General features: G+C 45.4%; 1 long non-coding RNA gene across 1 annotated transcript; it reads right to left on the reverse strand.

Annotated features, from left to right (window-relative positions):
• Window positions 1-3068: 3068 nt before the first annotated feature.
• LOC122232603 lies at window positions 3069-11620 on the reverse strand. Its single transcript, XR_006209960.1, has 5 exons — window positions 11171-11620; window positions 8797-8942; window positions 4797-4918; window positions 3594-3914; window positions 3069-3516 (listed from the first exon to the last, which is right to left on the reverse strand). It is a non-coding gene; the product is annotated as an uncharacterized LOC122232603 (long non-coding RNA).
• Window positions 11621-14702: the final 3082 nt, after the last annotated feature.

A 14702-nucleotide genomic window follows, 5' to 3' on the forward strand; every position in this document is an offset into this window, starting at 1 on the left:
TGGAGAGAGTTCCACGTGTAATTGAGAAGGATACATTTTCTGCTGTCATTGGAGGGAGAGATCTATACATGTCTGTTCAGTGTAGTTGTTTTTCGGTGATATTCAAGTCTATATTTCTTTATTGATCATCTAGTTGTTCATCTATTATTGAAAGTGAAGTATTTATTTATTTTTTTTAATTTTTTTAATGTTTTTATTTATTTTTGAGACAGAGAGAGATGGAGCATGAGCAGGGGAGAGGCAGAGAAAGAGAGGGAGACACAGAATCTGAAGCAGGCTCCAGGCTCCGAGCTGTCAGCACAGAGCCTGACGCAGGGCTCGAACTCATGGAGTGTGAGATCATGACCTGAGCCGAAGTCGGACGCTCAACCGACTGAGCCACCCAGGCGCCCCAAAAGTGAAGTATTTAAGCCTTCAAAAATTACTATTGAATTGTCTGTTTTTCCCTTCAACTCTGTGAGTTTTTGCTTCATGTATTTGGGGGCTCTATTGTTAGGTACACATATTCTTATTATAGTAGCAACATCTTCCTGATCATTTACTTCTTTTTAAAAAAAAAAAAATTTTAGTCTGTGGGAGAGTACAAGCGAGAGAGGGGCAGAGAGAGGGGGACAGAGGATCTGAACCAGGCTCTGTGCTGGCAGGCTGATAGCCGCAAGCCTGATGTAGGGTTCGAACTCATGAACTGTGAGATCATGCCCTCAGTGGAAGTCAGACGCTCAACTGACTGAGTCACCCAGGTGCCCCCCGATCATTTACTTGTTATTATTAAAACATGCCCTTCTTTGTCTCTAGTAACAATTTAAAATCTATTTTATCTAATATTGGTACACCCACTCCATCTCTCATTTGGCTATTGTTTGCATAGCTTTTTCAGTTCTTTTACTTTCAAGCTATTTATGTCTTTGACTCTAAAGTGTGTCTCTAGTGGACAGCGTATAGTTGGATGATATTTACATAACCATTCTGCAAATCTCTGTCTTTTGACTAGAGTGGTTAGTTCATTCACCTCAGTCCTTGGACTTCCTGGTTCTATCTACACTTACTCCCCAGTGATATCATCCATTCTTGTGGCTTTCAATATGATCTATGTGCTGGTGACTAGACCTGAACTCCTCACCTGTTTATCTGTGTCCAGAAGGATAACTAATAGGCATCTCGCTCTTAACCTGTCAGTTAAGTGAAACTGAGCTCCTAATATTCCCTAACTATTCCTTCTGCAGATCTCTTCAACTCAGTTAATAGCAACTTCATTCTTGCCACTGCTCAGGCTAAATTCCTTGGTGTCATCCTTGACTTATGTCTTTCTCTTACCCCCAAATCTCATCCATCATCAAATCCCGTTGGCTGTGCCTCAACATATATCCAAGATTCGCTCACTTAGCATCGTCCTACTGCCACCACCAGGTCCATCCATAGCTCTACCTGCCACAATCTGTTCACCCAGCCTCTCCCTTGCCCTCCTGCAGCTCATTCTCAAGAACAGAGAGATATTTCTTTTCTCAAGATCCTCAATGGCTTTCCAGCTTGCTTACATTAAAAACCAAAGCCTTACCATATTTCACATGATCTGCCTTAATTACATCTCTGACCCCATCTCTTGATTCTCTTTCCCTTATATGCTCCATGGTAGTCCCTCTGGCCTCTTGCCATTCTCTGGATTCACCTCCACCTAAGGACCTTTGCACTTGCTGTTTCCACTCCTGGGTGCATGAGGCATTTTCTGTTTTGTCATTGCTGTATCCAGTGTCCAGATTAGTGCTTGGCGCACAGAGGACACCTGGTAAATATTTGTCGAGTAAATGAGCAGATGCACTGAGTCCTCGCTCAGCATGGGCTTGGTCCTGCCCTGATTTGACTCCTATGGATGTCTACATCATCGGTCTTAGGCAGTGAGGATCCCAAGGCAATGGCTGGGGCAGAAGGAGAGCTTCCATAGCGTTTCCACTCACTTGTTCTCCCCCAGCCAACACCAGTCACCCTCTGTTTCAGCTACAGCCACTCTCACCCTGCTCCAACCCACGTGGGACACCAGTCTCCTAGGGGAATTGCAGTTGCCTATGTGCTGTCGTTTTGACTTGTATAGCTTTCTTTCTATAGCCCAAGGTTTGTTTATGGTAAGAAAGCCAAAAGCCCACGCTCAGTCTCGTATTAGCAGGAACCAGAAACCCTCCACCTGCTAGCTGGTGTTTCAAGCCCTTATGGTTGTGTTACAGGGGATGGGAAAGTGCCACAGGTGGTGCACTGCAAAAGTCCACAGGGTGACTTTCACATGCATATGGCAGCCTCAGGAGGGAAAGGTCTTACTTGAGGACGGTTGTGATTTGACATTGGAGTCCTAGAGGTATGGCATATCTCAAATGCTGATTTCTGTAATCAAGAGAAGTTTTTGTGAGCTCTTCAGAGATAATGTTCTTAGGGCTAGTGTCTCTCACCTACAGTTTACTTGGTTGGCTGATGCTTCCTCTGACTGCTTACGCTTTATCCTCTGCCCTTGTTCCGGGATCCCCTTCTCCAGATGGTTCTCTTGGGTAGATTCTCAAGATGATCCAGGCTGGTTCCCCGCTGCAGGGTCCACACCTGGCCCACAGGAAACTTTGGAAGCAGACCGTTCCCATCCCAGCCACTTCCTCTAGCTCTGCTGGAGCAGCCAGGGCTATAGTGATTCAGCTGAGGTCATTAGACTCATGACAAACTTTTCAAGTGGCTCAAGGTTGTCAAGCTCCCACTGGGAAGCACCAATATCCAGCACCCCAACAGCTTACTCGAAAGAGCTTTTCATCAACTCCCTCTTCAATCTTTCTGAACAGTCTTGGCTTTGCCAGTGGCCTGGAGGTGACAGGGGAGAAGGGCTAATCTTGTCGGGACCCCTTTGGACACCTCCTGCACCAAGTTCTGCTTGGCTGGTGGAGCCCCCGCACCGGGGTGTCAGAATATCTGGACCTATTGTATTGTTCTTGTCTTTGAGCTTTCTGTCACAACTTTGAAGACCATAGGAAGAGTCGCATTTAACATCTGGTCACACATCTGAAACAAGACAGTTACCAACAAAAGGAGGATGGAAAAGAAAGGCTGAGTGTTTTTATTGGTGTGAGCAAAGTGAACAAGAAGCCCGTGGCTAAGCCAAAACTCACTGTGCAGGAGCACAGACCCCCCAAGTGTTGGTCTAAGACACTGCGAGGTTGGACTTTTCCAGATGGGTTTTCGATCGGAGATTGTTCATTTCCCAGGAGATGAACGTCACACATGTGGGAAGCTGAATAATGACACCCCCCAACAACAATAAAAATGCATCCACTTCCTAATCCCTGAAGCTTGTGGTCTATCACCCTTTACAGCAAAGGGGACTTTGCAGGTGTGATTAAGGAAGGTTCTTGGAAAAGGAAGAAGGGTCCACGAGCCAAGGAGCACAGGGGGCCTCCAGAAGCTGGAAAAGGCAAGGATGTGCATTCTCCCCAGAGTGCCTGGAAGGAACCACCCTGCTGACTCCTTTGTTGTAGACTTCCGATCTAAGGCCTGTAAGAGAGGGAACAGCTGCTGTTTAAAGTCACTAAGTTTTTGTGAGTTACAATAGTGACAGCAAGCTAACGCACACGTGTTTTACTTGCGTGAAGGTAGGAGTATTCTCCAGGCACCCCCAGAAGTCAGAGAATGGACTGTACAGGTAGGACACTGTTGGCATGCGGGTGCTGGGTGCAGGTGGGGGTTCAGCTGTGTCCTACGGATTTCCAGCAGACATGGAGGGAAACCTGAAGCACTTGAGTGTTGAGCAGAAACTCCGCCACCGGCAGGTTTAAGGATGAGTTCCTCGCGTCCACAAAACCAGCCTCCAATTCCTTTTCGTTTCTTTTTACAACACAGTGAATGGCGACACTTGAATTGTGAGTGACAACAACTGTTTACAGTTTGAAAACCTGCACAATAACCCATGAACAGATTGCGTGTTTGAACTCAACGCTTCATTGATCTTACCCCTGTTTGCCCAACAGGAAACAAATGTTTTAAAGCGGAGTAAAACTTTGTTTGGCGTTCCCGGTAGCGTTTAACAATTGAACCCCATCTGTTCAACAAAAGCTTTAATTGGAAACTTGTTGTCTTTGGTTGTATTGAGGGAATTCTTTATCCAGCCGAAAGAGGTTCACATTAATGTTGCCCTGTGTCTCAGGTCTTAGCAGACCAGGATTACAGAACAAGGGCACATGTCCTCTTCGTATTTATTGTTGTGGCACAATCCCCCTGGTCTGCTCGATGCTATAAATTTGCCCACCTCACGGTGCCCCCAGTTACTTTTCAGTGTTTCTGATGGGGGCCCCACTCTGTCCGCTGCAGGCAGCGCGTGGGCCCCTCAGATCCAATACCTGTTGCCCGTAGAGCTCCCTGGCAAACCCACACGCATCATGAAGACAAGGTCTCCTCTGGGAGCTGATGTTGGCGGCTCGGTGCCGAGGTGCTGCTGGCCTTAAGGTACAGGCAGGAGAGTGGCTCCCCCCACCCTGCTCTGCAGCAGCACCTGGCCCCCTCCCCACAGGTGCTCAGACCCCACCCTCAGCCACCCCGCTCCGAGTCCTCCCTGGATCCCTCTGCGGGAACCTCGTACATGGCCCGAAGGAAGTGTGGCAAGGACAACCCCCTGGGGCCCATCCCCCCACCGTGACAGCTCCTCCCTATGACACAAGCACACCACGTGGAAGAACTTGGGTCACATCAGTGGCCCTTGACACAGGGGCCCTGGGAACTTCAGGAATCTTGATGCTCAGGCTGTATCCCAGACAGGTTCTACGGGAACCACGAGAGACCTGCAGGGAGATGACGTGGTTTTCACAACCGCCCAGGGGATTTTTCCATGAGCTGAGGTAGATCTCGAAGATCAGCAAGAACATGGGATTTCTGGCACGGATGGTTTCTTCAATTTTCTTTTCTGTAAAATTAAGTATGGTGAAAAGCTATATATATATATATACATATATATGTGTGTGTATATATATATGTATATATTTTTTTTAATTAGACAGCATGATATAAATCACAAGGAGACAACAGAAGCCTCTGGAATGAAGCCCCCATGTCTTCACGGAATGATCTGAGGCAGCAGCCGGGGCCCAGGCCTGCGTGAACGTCTTGCCTGGTGGTTCTGGGCAGCCCTACCATCCCTCATTAGCCCAGGCTGGTCCCCGTTTGTCAGACCTGAAGGTTTTGGGATTTGGATGTTCTGCTTAAGAAGACAGACACAAAATGACAAATCAAAGTTAGGTGCAAAAGTGGATGCTTACTTAAAAGTGGGAGAGGAGGCCTGAACAGTAAATTCCACGGTAAAGAACTTCTCCGACTGGGCTGGAAGATCCCATCATCAGTGGGCTCCGGGCGGTGCCGCTCAGCTAGGCACACGCTGAATGTGCGTCCATCCCTGTGTCCTTGTGTGTGGACAGCTGGTACGCTGGCCTTAAACCCTCGAGGAGGGACTCGCACGCTCTACTTTCGCTGGGTTCTAGAAAGCTTCCCCTGCACTCGCACGCGGCAGGGGATGGGAACCGCGGGCTGTGTGCCCCTCTGATCGGGCAGCGTGCAGCTCCATCCGAGCGAAGCCGCCTGTATGCCTGTGCTTCAAAGACGTGCCCACACGCCGTGGGTGGGCCAGTTGTGCTGATGCTGGCTCTCAGGCAGCAGGTGCTCAGCCCCTGGGAGCCAGCCTGACAGCCAGGGACTTGCTTGAGCTCTCCTTCCTCAGTGTCTCATCTCCATCAAGAGTCTTCTCCCACGACCTCATTCTTCTATTTTCCTTCCTTTTTCTTCCGCTTGCTTCTGGAAGTGCTAGTAGATGCCAGAAACCGCTTGGGCACTGATCATCGGGTGTCTGGCTGACTCAGTGGGTGGATGTGCCAGGGTGAAGGGACCCATCAGGTGTAGTCGGCAGCAGCTTCCTTGGCCGGGGGTTGGGGGGAGGGCTGGAGAATGGATTTCTGTACCGTGCGCACAGAAGGTGACTGTGAGGTACACGTTTACCCGGTTGAGTCGTGTCCCCCCAGATTCCTGTCCACCTGGAATCTCGGGGCAGGGCATGCCCTTATTTAGAAGTGGGGTTTTGCAGACATAATTAGGGGGAGTTTGTACTGAGTGGGTGGCGGTGTCCTTACGAGAGAGGAAGGGACACACAGAGGTGCACGTGGGGGCACAGGCCCAAGTTGGAGAGGCGCAGCGGCAGGCCAAGGAATGCCGAGGAACACCTGGAGCCAGCAGACGCTGCAAGAGGCAGGAAGGATCCTCCCCTAGAACCTTCAGAAGGCTCACGTCCCTGCTGCCGATGCCTTGATTGCAGTCTCCTGGCCTCCAGACCTCGAGACAATACACTCCTGCTGCTTGCGATCCACCTGGTTGGGGCACTTTGTTACAGCAGCCCCGGGAGACTCATATACGCGTGAATAAATTATTTGAAAACAAGGCCAAGAGTGGCCGGGTGCACATATACACATGGTACTGAGAGAGGCCAAACCCCCAGCCTGAGAGTTGGCGCCACATGCTTTTTGACGTGGCCTTCGCTCCACGATCGGAGGCGAGACTTAAAAGCAAACGGACGCAGGTGCAGTGACACGCTGATTGACCTTAGACCACCTCAAAGGACACTGCGAGCCAGCCACTGTCTTGAAAACCCTACCTGAGGCCCCAGGAGGTGATGGATGTCCGAGTGCAGAGAATGCCATCGCACAGCTGAGCATTTCTCTGCGCATTTGGTTGTGTTGCCGCATCCAGAGAAGAAACCGAGGTTTCCCGGCTGTGTTCACAGCTTTTGTGCAGCAAACACACAACGCACAGAAGTGCTCAGTGCGTTTGTCTTCCTCCGGGCTCGCCTAGCCTGCAGCCCGTGGACAGATTGCTATCACCTAAAACACACGGAACTCTTGATGTGTGCCGGAACGCCCAGCGGTCTCAGCTTTCCTTTGCTCAGCCAAGGGTTTTAACGCTGTTTATATTCTGAAACAGGATAGTTTTCTTTCCCCCACCTCTCTCTCTGTCACATAAAAGACGAGCCAGGAAAATAGCTGCAAACTGCCAGGGAAATGTAAACAAATGATGAATTTTTAAAGTCCCCCAATATACACTTTCCTCCTCAAACGAGAAAAGGAAAGGTACCAGGGGAGTCTGCTGATCACAGAAACGAAAATTGAAAACCTTCTCTCCTAGCCATCCTTACATCATAAGAAGAAACTGTACTGGCTTAGAAACAGGCAGAGACGTAAAGATCATCGACCACTAAATGCAACGTGTGAGAGTTCTTCTGGCAGAAACCTGCTGTGAGGTATCGGTAAATGGGTATAATTTTGGTGACCACACGTGTTTCTGTTATGTTTTTTACCCTTTATTTTAAATCTGCAGTAAGCCGCAACAAGTGTTGTATGCTTTTAATTAAACTCAGCATTTGGATCCTTTCTAAATAAGCAGTGCAAGATGAGGGGCGGGGAAGCAGGCTTAAACATTAAAAAGTTTTTTCTTGATTAATTATTAACTATAACCCTTAAATACTTGGGCACTTTTAAGTATCGGTGAGAGATGAATAGCGGTATTCTTGCAGCCGAGGGAGGCGATGAACCCTGAAGGCTCGTCGCCAGCTCAGAGGTGAGTCCTGACAACCTGTCCTCTTATAAAGGATGACAAATCCCAGTTAGCATTATTCATTGGCAAGCTCCGAGATCAGTTTGAAATTCTCACAGCACTTGGAAATTCACACACATTAGTTGAGTGGAAAAGATGTCAAGGACTAAAATGAAAAATAAATCATTTTTGTCCACGTCAGTGTTGTAGTAAAGGTGTTCGTGTAAGCAGAACCCCGGCCGTGCACTTGATAACCAGTCCTCCTCGTCCCTTACTCCAGACCTTTCTACTGTGGTGTAACGTGACTGAGAGCCTCAGGCTGCCAAACCGCCCCTCTGGGCTGGCGTGGGGGTGGGCTGGCGTGGGGGTGGGCTGGCCCCGCCCAGGATCCATCTTACAGATCTCCAAACATTCTTCAGATTTCCCTTCAGATGATGGCTCATTGTGTGACCTCGACTCCCATTCCACCTTTTCAGACCTACCTACTTATAGTAAATACAGTAAGTACAGCTACAGTTTCCCTTTCTTGGACAAGTTAATGTTTTTCTCTGAAGTACAGAGAGTGAAGGACTTTGTGAAGTCTGGAGTTAAAAATACAAAGGCAATTAAAACACTTTTTGGACTGTTTCCACATCACTGCTATTGTGAATAATGTCCCATAAAAACATGGGAGCATAGGTATCTTTTCGAGATTCTGACTTCAATTCTTTTGGATAAATACCCAGAAGTCAGATTGCTGAATCCTATGGCGGTTCTATTTTTAATTTTTTGAAATAGCCTGAATATCCGTGGACAGAGGAGTAGATAGAGAGAATGTGGTACATACATACAATGGGATTAAACAAGGGAATCCTGCCATCTGCAACAACGTGGCTGAATCTTGAGGACATTATGCCGAGTGACGTAAGCCAGTCGCAGAAGGGCAGGCACTGCCCAATTCCACTTACGTGAGGTGTCTAAAATAGTCGAACTCCCAGAAACAGAGGGGAGGCTGGTGGTTACCAGGGGCGAGGGGACAGGAGACGAGGGAACTGCCATCCGGTGGGTACGGGGTTTCCGTCACACAAGGTGAATGAGCTCTACAGGTCTGTCGTACGATACCACCCAGGGTTAACAGGGCTGGAGAGTGCACTGAATTTGTCAAGAGAGTGGGTCTTACGTTAAGTGTTCTTACCACAATAAAAAAAAAAGTGGAAATTCTGTCAAAGTTACCTTTTTTTGTAACTGAGTCATAGCTGTTGTTTCAAAAACAGGCAAGAAACGCATGGCATCCGTTGTCTTTGAGCGTTTTGGTAAGGAACAAGGTGGTCCATCACAACCGTAGACGGAAGATACTTGTCTTCTTTGCTATCCCCACTCTACTCTCATAGCACATGATACATGTTGAAAAAAAGAAACAGAAAGGTAGCAGGACACAGAGGGCAAAGAAATTCTGTTCAGTGTTTGCTCTGAGGATCATACGGAAGCCTACTCTGTGGATGATTAAACATCACAAGTTTGGGGAATAGTCCTTTCTAATGAGGGTTTCTGCATTTTCCCCATATTTAATTAATGCAAGTAACCCAAAGGGAAGGTACCACGATTCAGTTTCCGACTAAATCTAAAGATCTGATCCAAAGATACCTGGAAACACAAAACCATTTGGAGGCTATGTGAATGCTGTCACACACCCAGTTGGTAACTGGCCATAGCATCTTAAAACCTGTTAAGGAATTGATAAGGGGGCTTCCCCCAACCCCCATTCTGTCCAAGGACCATGTGTAGGGCAAGAATTTTGTTTCTTTGAAATTTTGCAGGGACGGGAGGAGTTTGTTTTGTTTTGTTTTTTTTTTTTTTGGCTTGGATGGAATTGCCATGGCCTTAGATTGCCTACCAACATTTGTAACTTGCAAACGTAGAATTTTATGCATTTATTCAGAGGTCCAGCCTCAGATGTTGAGTAAGCAACTGTGAGATTGAGGCTCCAGCCTTTCCAGTAAACATACAATTTTGCTTGATGATGCAGGACTAGGGGGAGGGAGAGCATTTTCACTTTTCTTCCAAATCACTACAGCTGAAAACTACACCTGTTGGACAGCAACCCGAGGCAGGGGAGGAAAGAACAGAAGAAAGCAAGAATAGCTCTATCCATCCATTCGTCTCTTCACTCATCAAGTTCTTAGTGAGCGCCTACTGTGTGCCAGGTACTGGGCTTGTCTGTACCTGAAGCTCAAGTCCAACGTGCTTAGTTACGGCTTCGTGTTGGTATGACACAACCACGACTCCCAAAACATTCTTTCTTTTTTTTTTTTTTTAAATTTTTTTTAACGTTTATTTTTGAGACAGAGAGAGACAGAGCATGAACGGGGGAGGGTCAGAGAGAGGGAGACACAGAATCTGAAACAGGCTCCAGGCTCTGAGCGGTCCGCACAGAGCCCGACGCGGGGCTCAAACTCACGGACCTCGAGATCATGACCTGAGCCGAAGTCAGTCGCTCAACCGACTGAGCCACCCAGGCACCCCTCAAAACGTTCTTTCTGAAAGAGTTCTATTGCAAAGGTCTATGTGCTACTCTGACACGTAAAGAGTTCTATTGCAAAGGTCTATTTGCTACTCTGACACGTTAACAAAATGTATCTCTGAAACACCAAGTATTAAAAAAGAAAATCCAGCATTAAGCTGACAAGGCTCCCTTTGCAGACACATGGCTGCCTAACCACCTCTTTAGTAAAATAAATAAATAAATAAATAAATAAATAAATAAGGCTAAAAATGCCTGCAGTAAAAGAGAGAATGCACTGTCCATGTTGCCCAGACACAACAGCAAAAGACAAAAAGCCAGAACTACAGAACTGTTAACCCCAGGCAGGGGTTACTTAGAGTCCCAGTCCCTACTAACTGTATGCCCCCCTGGGATCAGAGACAGCGAGACAGAAGCCGAATTATGAGAGAAACCGAACACTTCGCTCTCAGCCTTTCTGTCTCCTCGGCTCCCTGGTTCTTGTCACAAACAATGGGGTGTGGTACATGACAGACATACTAATCCTGAACGTGTCTTGCAGGGAATACAAGCATTTAGGGCTGGAAAAACAGACTGGCTGAGGCCAAGGGAATGAAAGCAGGGCGGGAGAGAGACTCTCGGAGGCCAGTTCTGGGGGAGGTTAGACTTGACCAGCTGCTTAGGGCTAAGGAAGTGGGAAGCCGTGTGGGTCATTTGTAGCTGCTCGCTGCTGGTCCCCTAGGATTCTACTTTCTTCTTTATGCCGTCCTGCGTGGCAGGTTCTCTCCTAATGTAGTTACCTTCTCCCAAGTGGCCTCCGTGCCCAGGAAAATCTCCGTTTTCCGGGGTGACGGGTGCTCCCACGGCTGTGTGTTTAGTTAACTTTGGTTCCACAGAATCGAGTGAGGAGAACTATTCTGGAGAATAGGCCGTGACTCGTGCCGGGAACTGGAGGTTGTAGTAGTTGAAAGTAGCATCTAAAGCTTTTATGAGTGGGTCTGTAATCAATAGTAACTTTCAACATCTTGTATTCCCTAAATTCTCAGATAAGGCACAACAACATTTATCTTTCGGAAGTACCCCACCTCTGGTCAACCGTCCACATACCTCTTTCCTTGTTTTTGTTTCACGGTGTCCCTGTTCCCCAAAAAATCCAGCAGAGAAGAAGAGAAAATTTATTTGCTTAGATCCTTGAGCTAAAATCAGATTCCTTGCTACAAAGCGATCTGCAAAGCATCCTTCGCCCGAAAACAAATGGATTGCAGGGCCACCTGCTGGGCATTCCGAGCTGCGCACACCCTGGGTTCAAAGACCAGCTCATTTACTTAACAGCGAGCCAGGTAGTGGTCCTCAGACTGAGACACCCGGGGTCACAGGAGGACTTTTCAAGGAGGCCTCAGAGTTTTGAGGGCACCAATCCCCAGCTGCTCAAATTCTACACGTCCTCTCTCTTAGGGCGGATAGGATGGGACATTCCGGCAGTGAGCTGCCTGCTGTCCTGCTTCCCGCCTTTCTGCGCTCCTTTTAAGACAGTGTTGTAGACGGACTGTGTCCTCCCAAAACTCCTATATTGAGACCTAATCACCAGGGTGATTAGGTCATGAACGGGATTTGTGCCATCGTAAAAGAAGCCCACGAGGCTGCCTTACCCCTGCTACCGTGTGAGGACACGGCGAGAAGACAGCTCTCTGTACAGAACCAGGAAGCAGGCTCTCAACCAGTCCCCAAATCTGACAGCACCGTGGTCTTGGACTTCCAGCCTCCCCAGCTGTGAGAAATAAATCTCTGTCATTTATAAGCCACCTAGTCTATGGTACTTGTAGCAGCCTGAACACCCCAAGACATTCAGTGCCAGGCATCATTCTAAGTGCTGTACGTTTAATTTTTAAAATTTTGTTAATGTTTATTTATATTTGAGAGAGAGAAAGAGAGAGAAAGACCCTGAGCAAGGGGAGGGGCAGAGAGAGAGGAAGGCACAAAATTAGAAGCAGGCTCCAGGCTCGGAGCTGCCAGCACAGAGCCCGACACAGGGCTTGAACTCACAAGCTGTGAGATCATGACCTGAGCTGAAGTCGATGCTTAACCAACTGGGCCACGCAGGTGTCCCTAAGTGCTGTACATTTAACTCAAAAAGCCTCAAATGTCCCAAACAAAGGGGCAATTTGAAATGCCACCATATATTATTATTGGAGAATGCCTCCTTCATCAAGGATGCCTGTTGGCTACATAATTTGTATTATTTCAAGGGGAAGAAAATAGAAGGTCCACCTTCTGACAATTAACATTATATTTCCAAGTAAAAAAATTCCATATCAAGAGTAAATTCTGTATTTTCCTGACTTTTATTCAGATTTGTAAGAGAAACATTTTCATCAACGAACTTTGCCAAATGATTAGTAGGTACATAAATAATACTCACTTTTTACTTGGACTCAAACCCCTTCCTGGCTCTCATTTACCAATAGCTTCTTTTTTCTTTTATTTATCATGACCACATACCTATAAAAACTTTATGAACTTAATGTGTTTATATATTCTACTCTGAGTCCCCTTTTTGTTCTTTTTTTCACTGAACCCTGTCTCATTCAAGCAATAATCTCACTTATAGACACCTGAACTAATTTTTTAAAAGCCAAATAGATATGCTTAAATGATACATTTCTAATAAATTGCTTTTAATATCTAAAAATTCTTTGTCAAATGTATACAGCTGACCCTTGAAAAACATGGGTTTGAACTACATGGGTCCACTCATATGTGGACTTTTTCACATAAATACAGTATAGTTCTGTAAGTATATTTTTTTCTCTTCCTTATAATTTGCTTAACATTTTCTTTCTTCTTGATTACTTTATAGAATATATATACTTTACAGAATATAGATAGAGTATATAATACAAATAACATACAAAATGTTAACCAACTGTTTATGTTATCAGTAAGGCATCCGGTCAACAGTAGGCTATTAGTAATTAAGTATTTGGGGAGTCAAAACTTTTAAATGGGTTTTTGACTGCAGGGGGCATCAGTACCCCTAACACCTGTATTGTTCAAGGGTGAACTGTAATATATTTCCATGGTTTTTATTAGTCATATATGAATAATGATTGTAATGAGAATTTAATCCAGAAAAAAACTTTAACACTTAGAGATTTCTAGCTATAGAAAAGTAAATATTAATTTAAATTTCTATACATATTCTCTTGCAGAGAAGTGTAATAGGATCATCAATAAAAGACTATCAAATGTAAAAATGTTAGTTTGATGGTTAATATAAGAAATAACAAGTGTTGGTAAGGATTCAGAGGACAAGGAACCCAGCATGCACAATTGGTAGGAATATAAACTGGTGTAACATTGGTTAAAAAAAAAAAAAAAAAAAATTGGTGACATTGGTAAATTGGTACAAATTGGAAAACAGTATGGAGGTTCATCAAAAAATGAAAAATAGACATGCCATACAATCCAGTAATTGCACTTCTGGGTATTTACCCAAAGAAAACAAAAACACTAACTTGAAGATATATATGCACCCCTTTGTTTATTGCAGCATTATCTACAATAGCCAAGATATGGAGGCAATCTAAGGGTCCACTGATAGATGAATGGATAAAAATGTGAGATATATACACAATGGGATATTCCCCAGCCATAAAAAAAAAAAAAAAAGAATAAAATCTTGACATTCACAACAAACTGGATGGATGTATAGAGTATTATGCAAAGACAAAAACCTTATAATTTCACCTATACGTGGACAAACAAGCCAACAACAACAGCAAGAGAGTAACAGACTCATAAATATAGACACCAGAGTAGCGGTTGTGGGAGCACAAATTAGGTAAAGGGGATTAAGAGGCACAGACCTATAAACAAAATGAGTCATAGAGATGTAACCTACAGCTGAGTCAATAATATTGTAATAATTTTATATGATGACAGATGGTAATTACACACTGAGTATTTCGTAATGATTATAACTGTTGAATCACTGGTACACTTGAAACGAATCCATTATATGTCAAGACTGTACTTCAATTAAAAATGTTTTTAAGAAACACAAAGATTCAAGAAAAAAGAAATAGTTAAAAATAAATAATAGACTACCGAATATGGAAAAAATTTCCTCTTAAGATAAAAGCTGTTTGTACAGTATGACTGGACTGGGGGAGGAAGTGGAATCGGGACTTCTCAGTATTTAATTTTCCCTCATTTTTCGAACTTTAATCGACAAGAAGTTACAATTTGACAACACTCTGAGAGAGGATATAGACGGAAAATTTAAGGGAGAGGTCATTTTTTTTTTTTTTAAGTATTTACATCTTTTGCAACTACTAAACTTGCTATTAAAAACAAGGGCACCTGGGTGGCTCAGTGGGCTCAGCAGGCAACTCTTGCTTTCTGCTGAGGTCTTGATCTAAGTAGTTAGTGGGCTGAGGCCCCGGGTTGGGCTCTGCTTGGGATTCTCTCTCTCTCTCCCAGAATAAATAAACTTTATAAACGGCAGACAAAATGTGGGAGGGTAGATTCTTTGTCAAGTTCTTGTGGGACCGCTCTCACGGAGACGATCACCACCACCTAGGGTCTCGGTATTTCAAAGGTAAGCACAGAAAAAGGGTGGGTCCTCCTGCGTCCACAG

This window comes from Panthera tigris, chromosome D3, assembly GCF_018350195.1.
Source record: "Panthera tigris isolate Pti1 chromosome D3, P.tigris_Pti1_mat1.1, whole genome shotgun sequence".
In the NCBI taxonomy this organism is placed as follows: domain Eukaryota; kingdom Metazoa; phylum Chordata; class Mammalia; order Carnivora; family Felidae; genus Panthera; species Panthera tigris.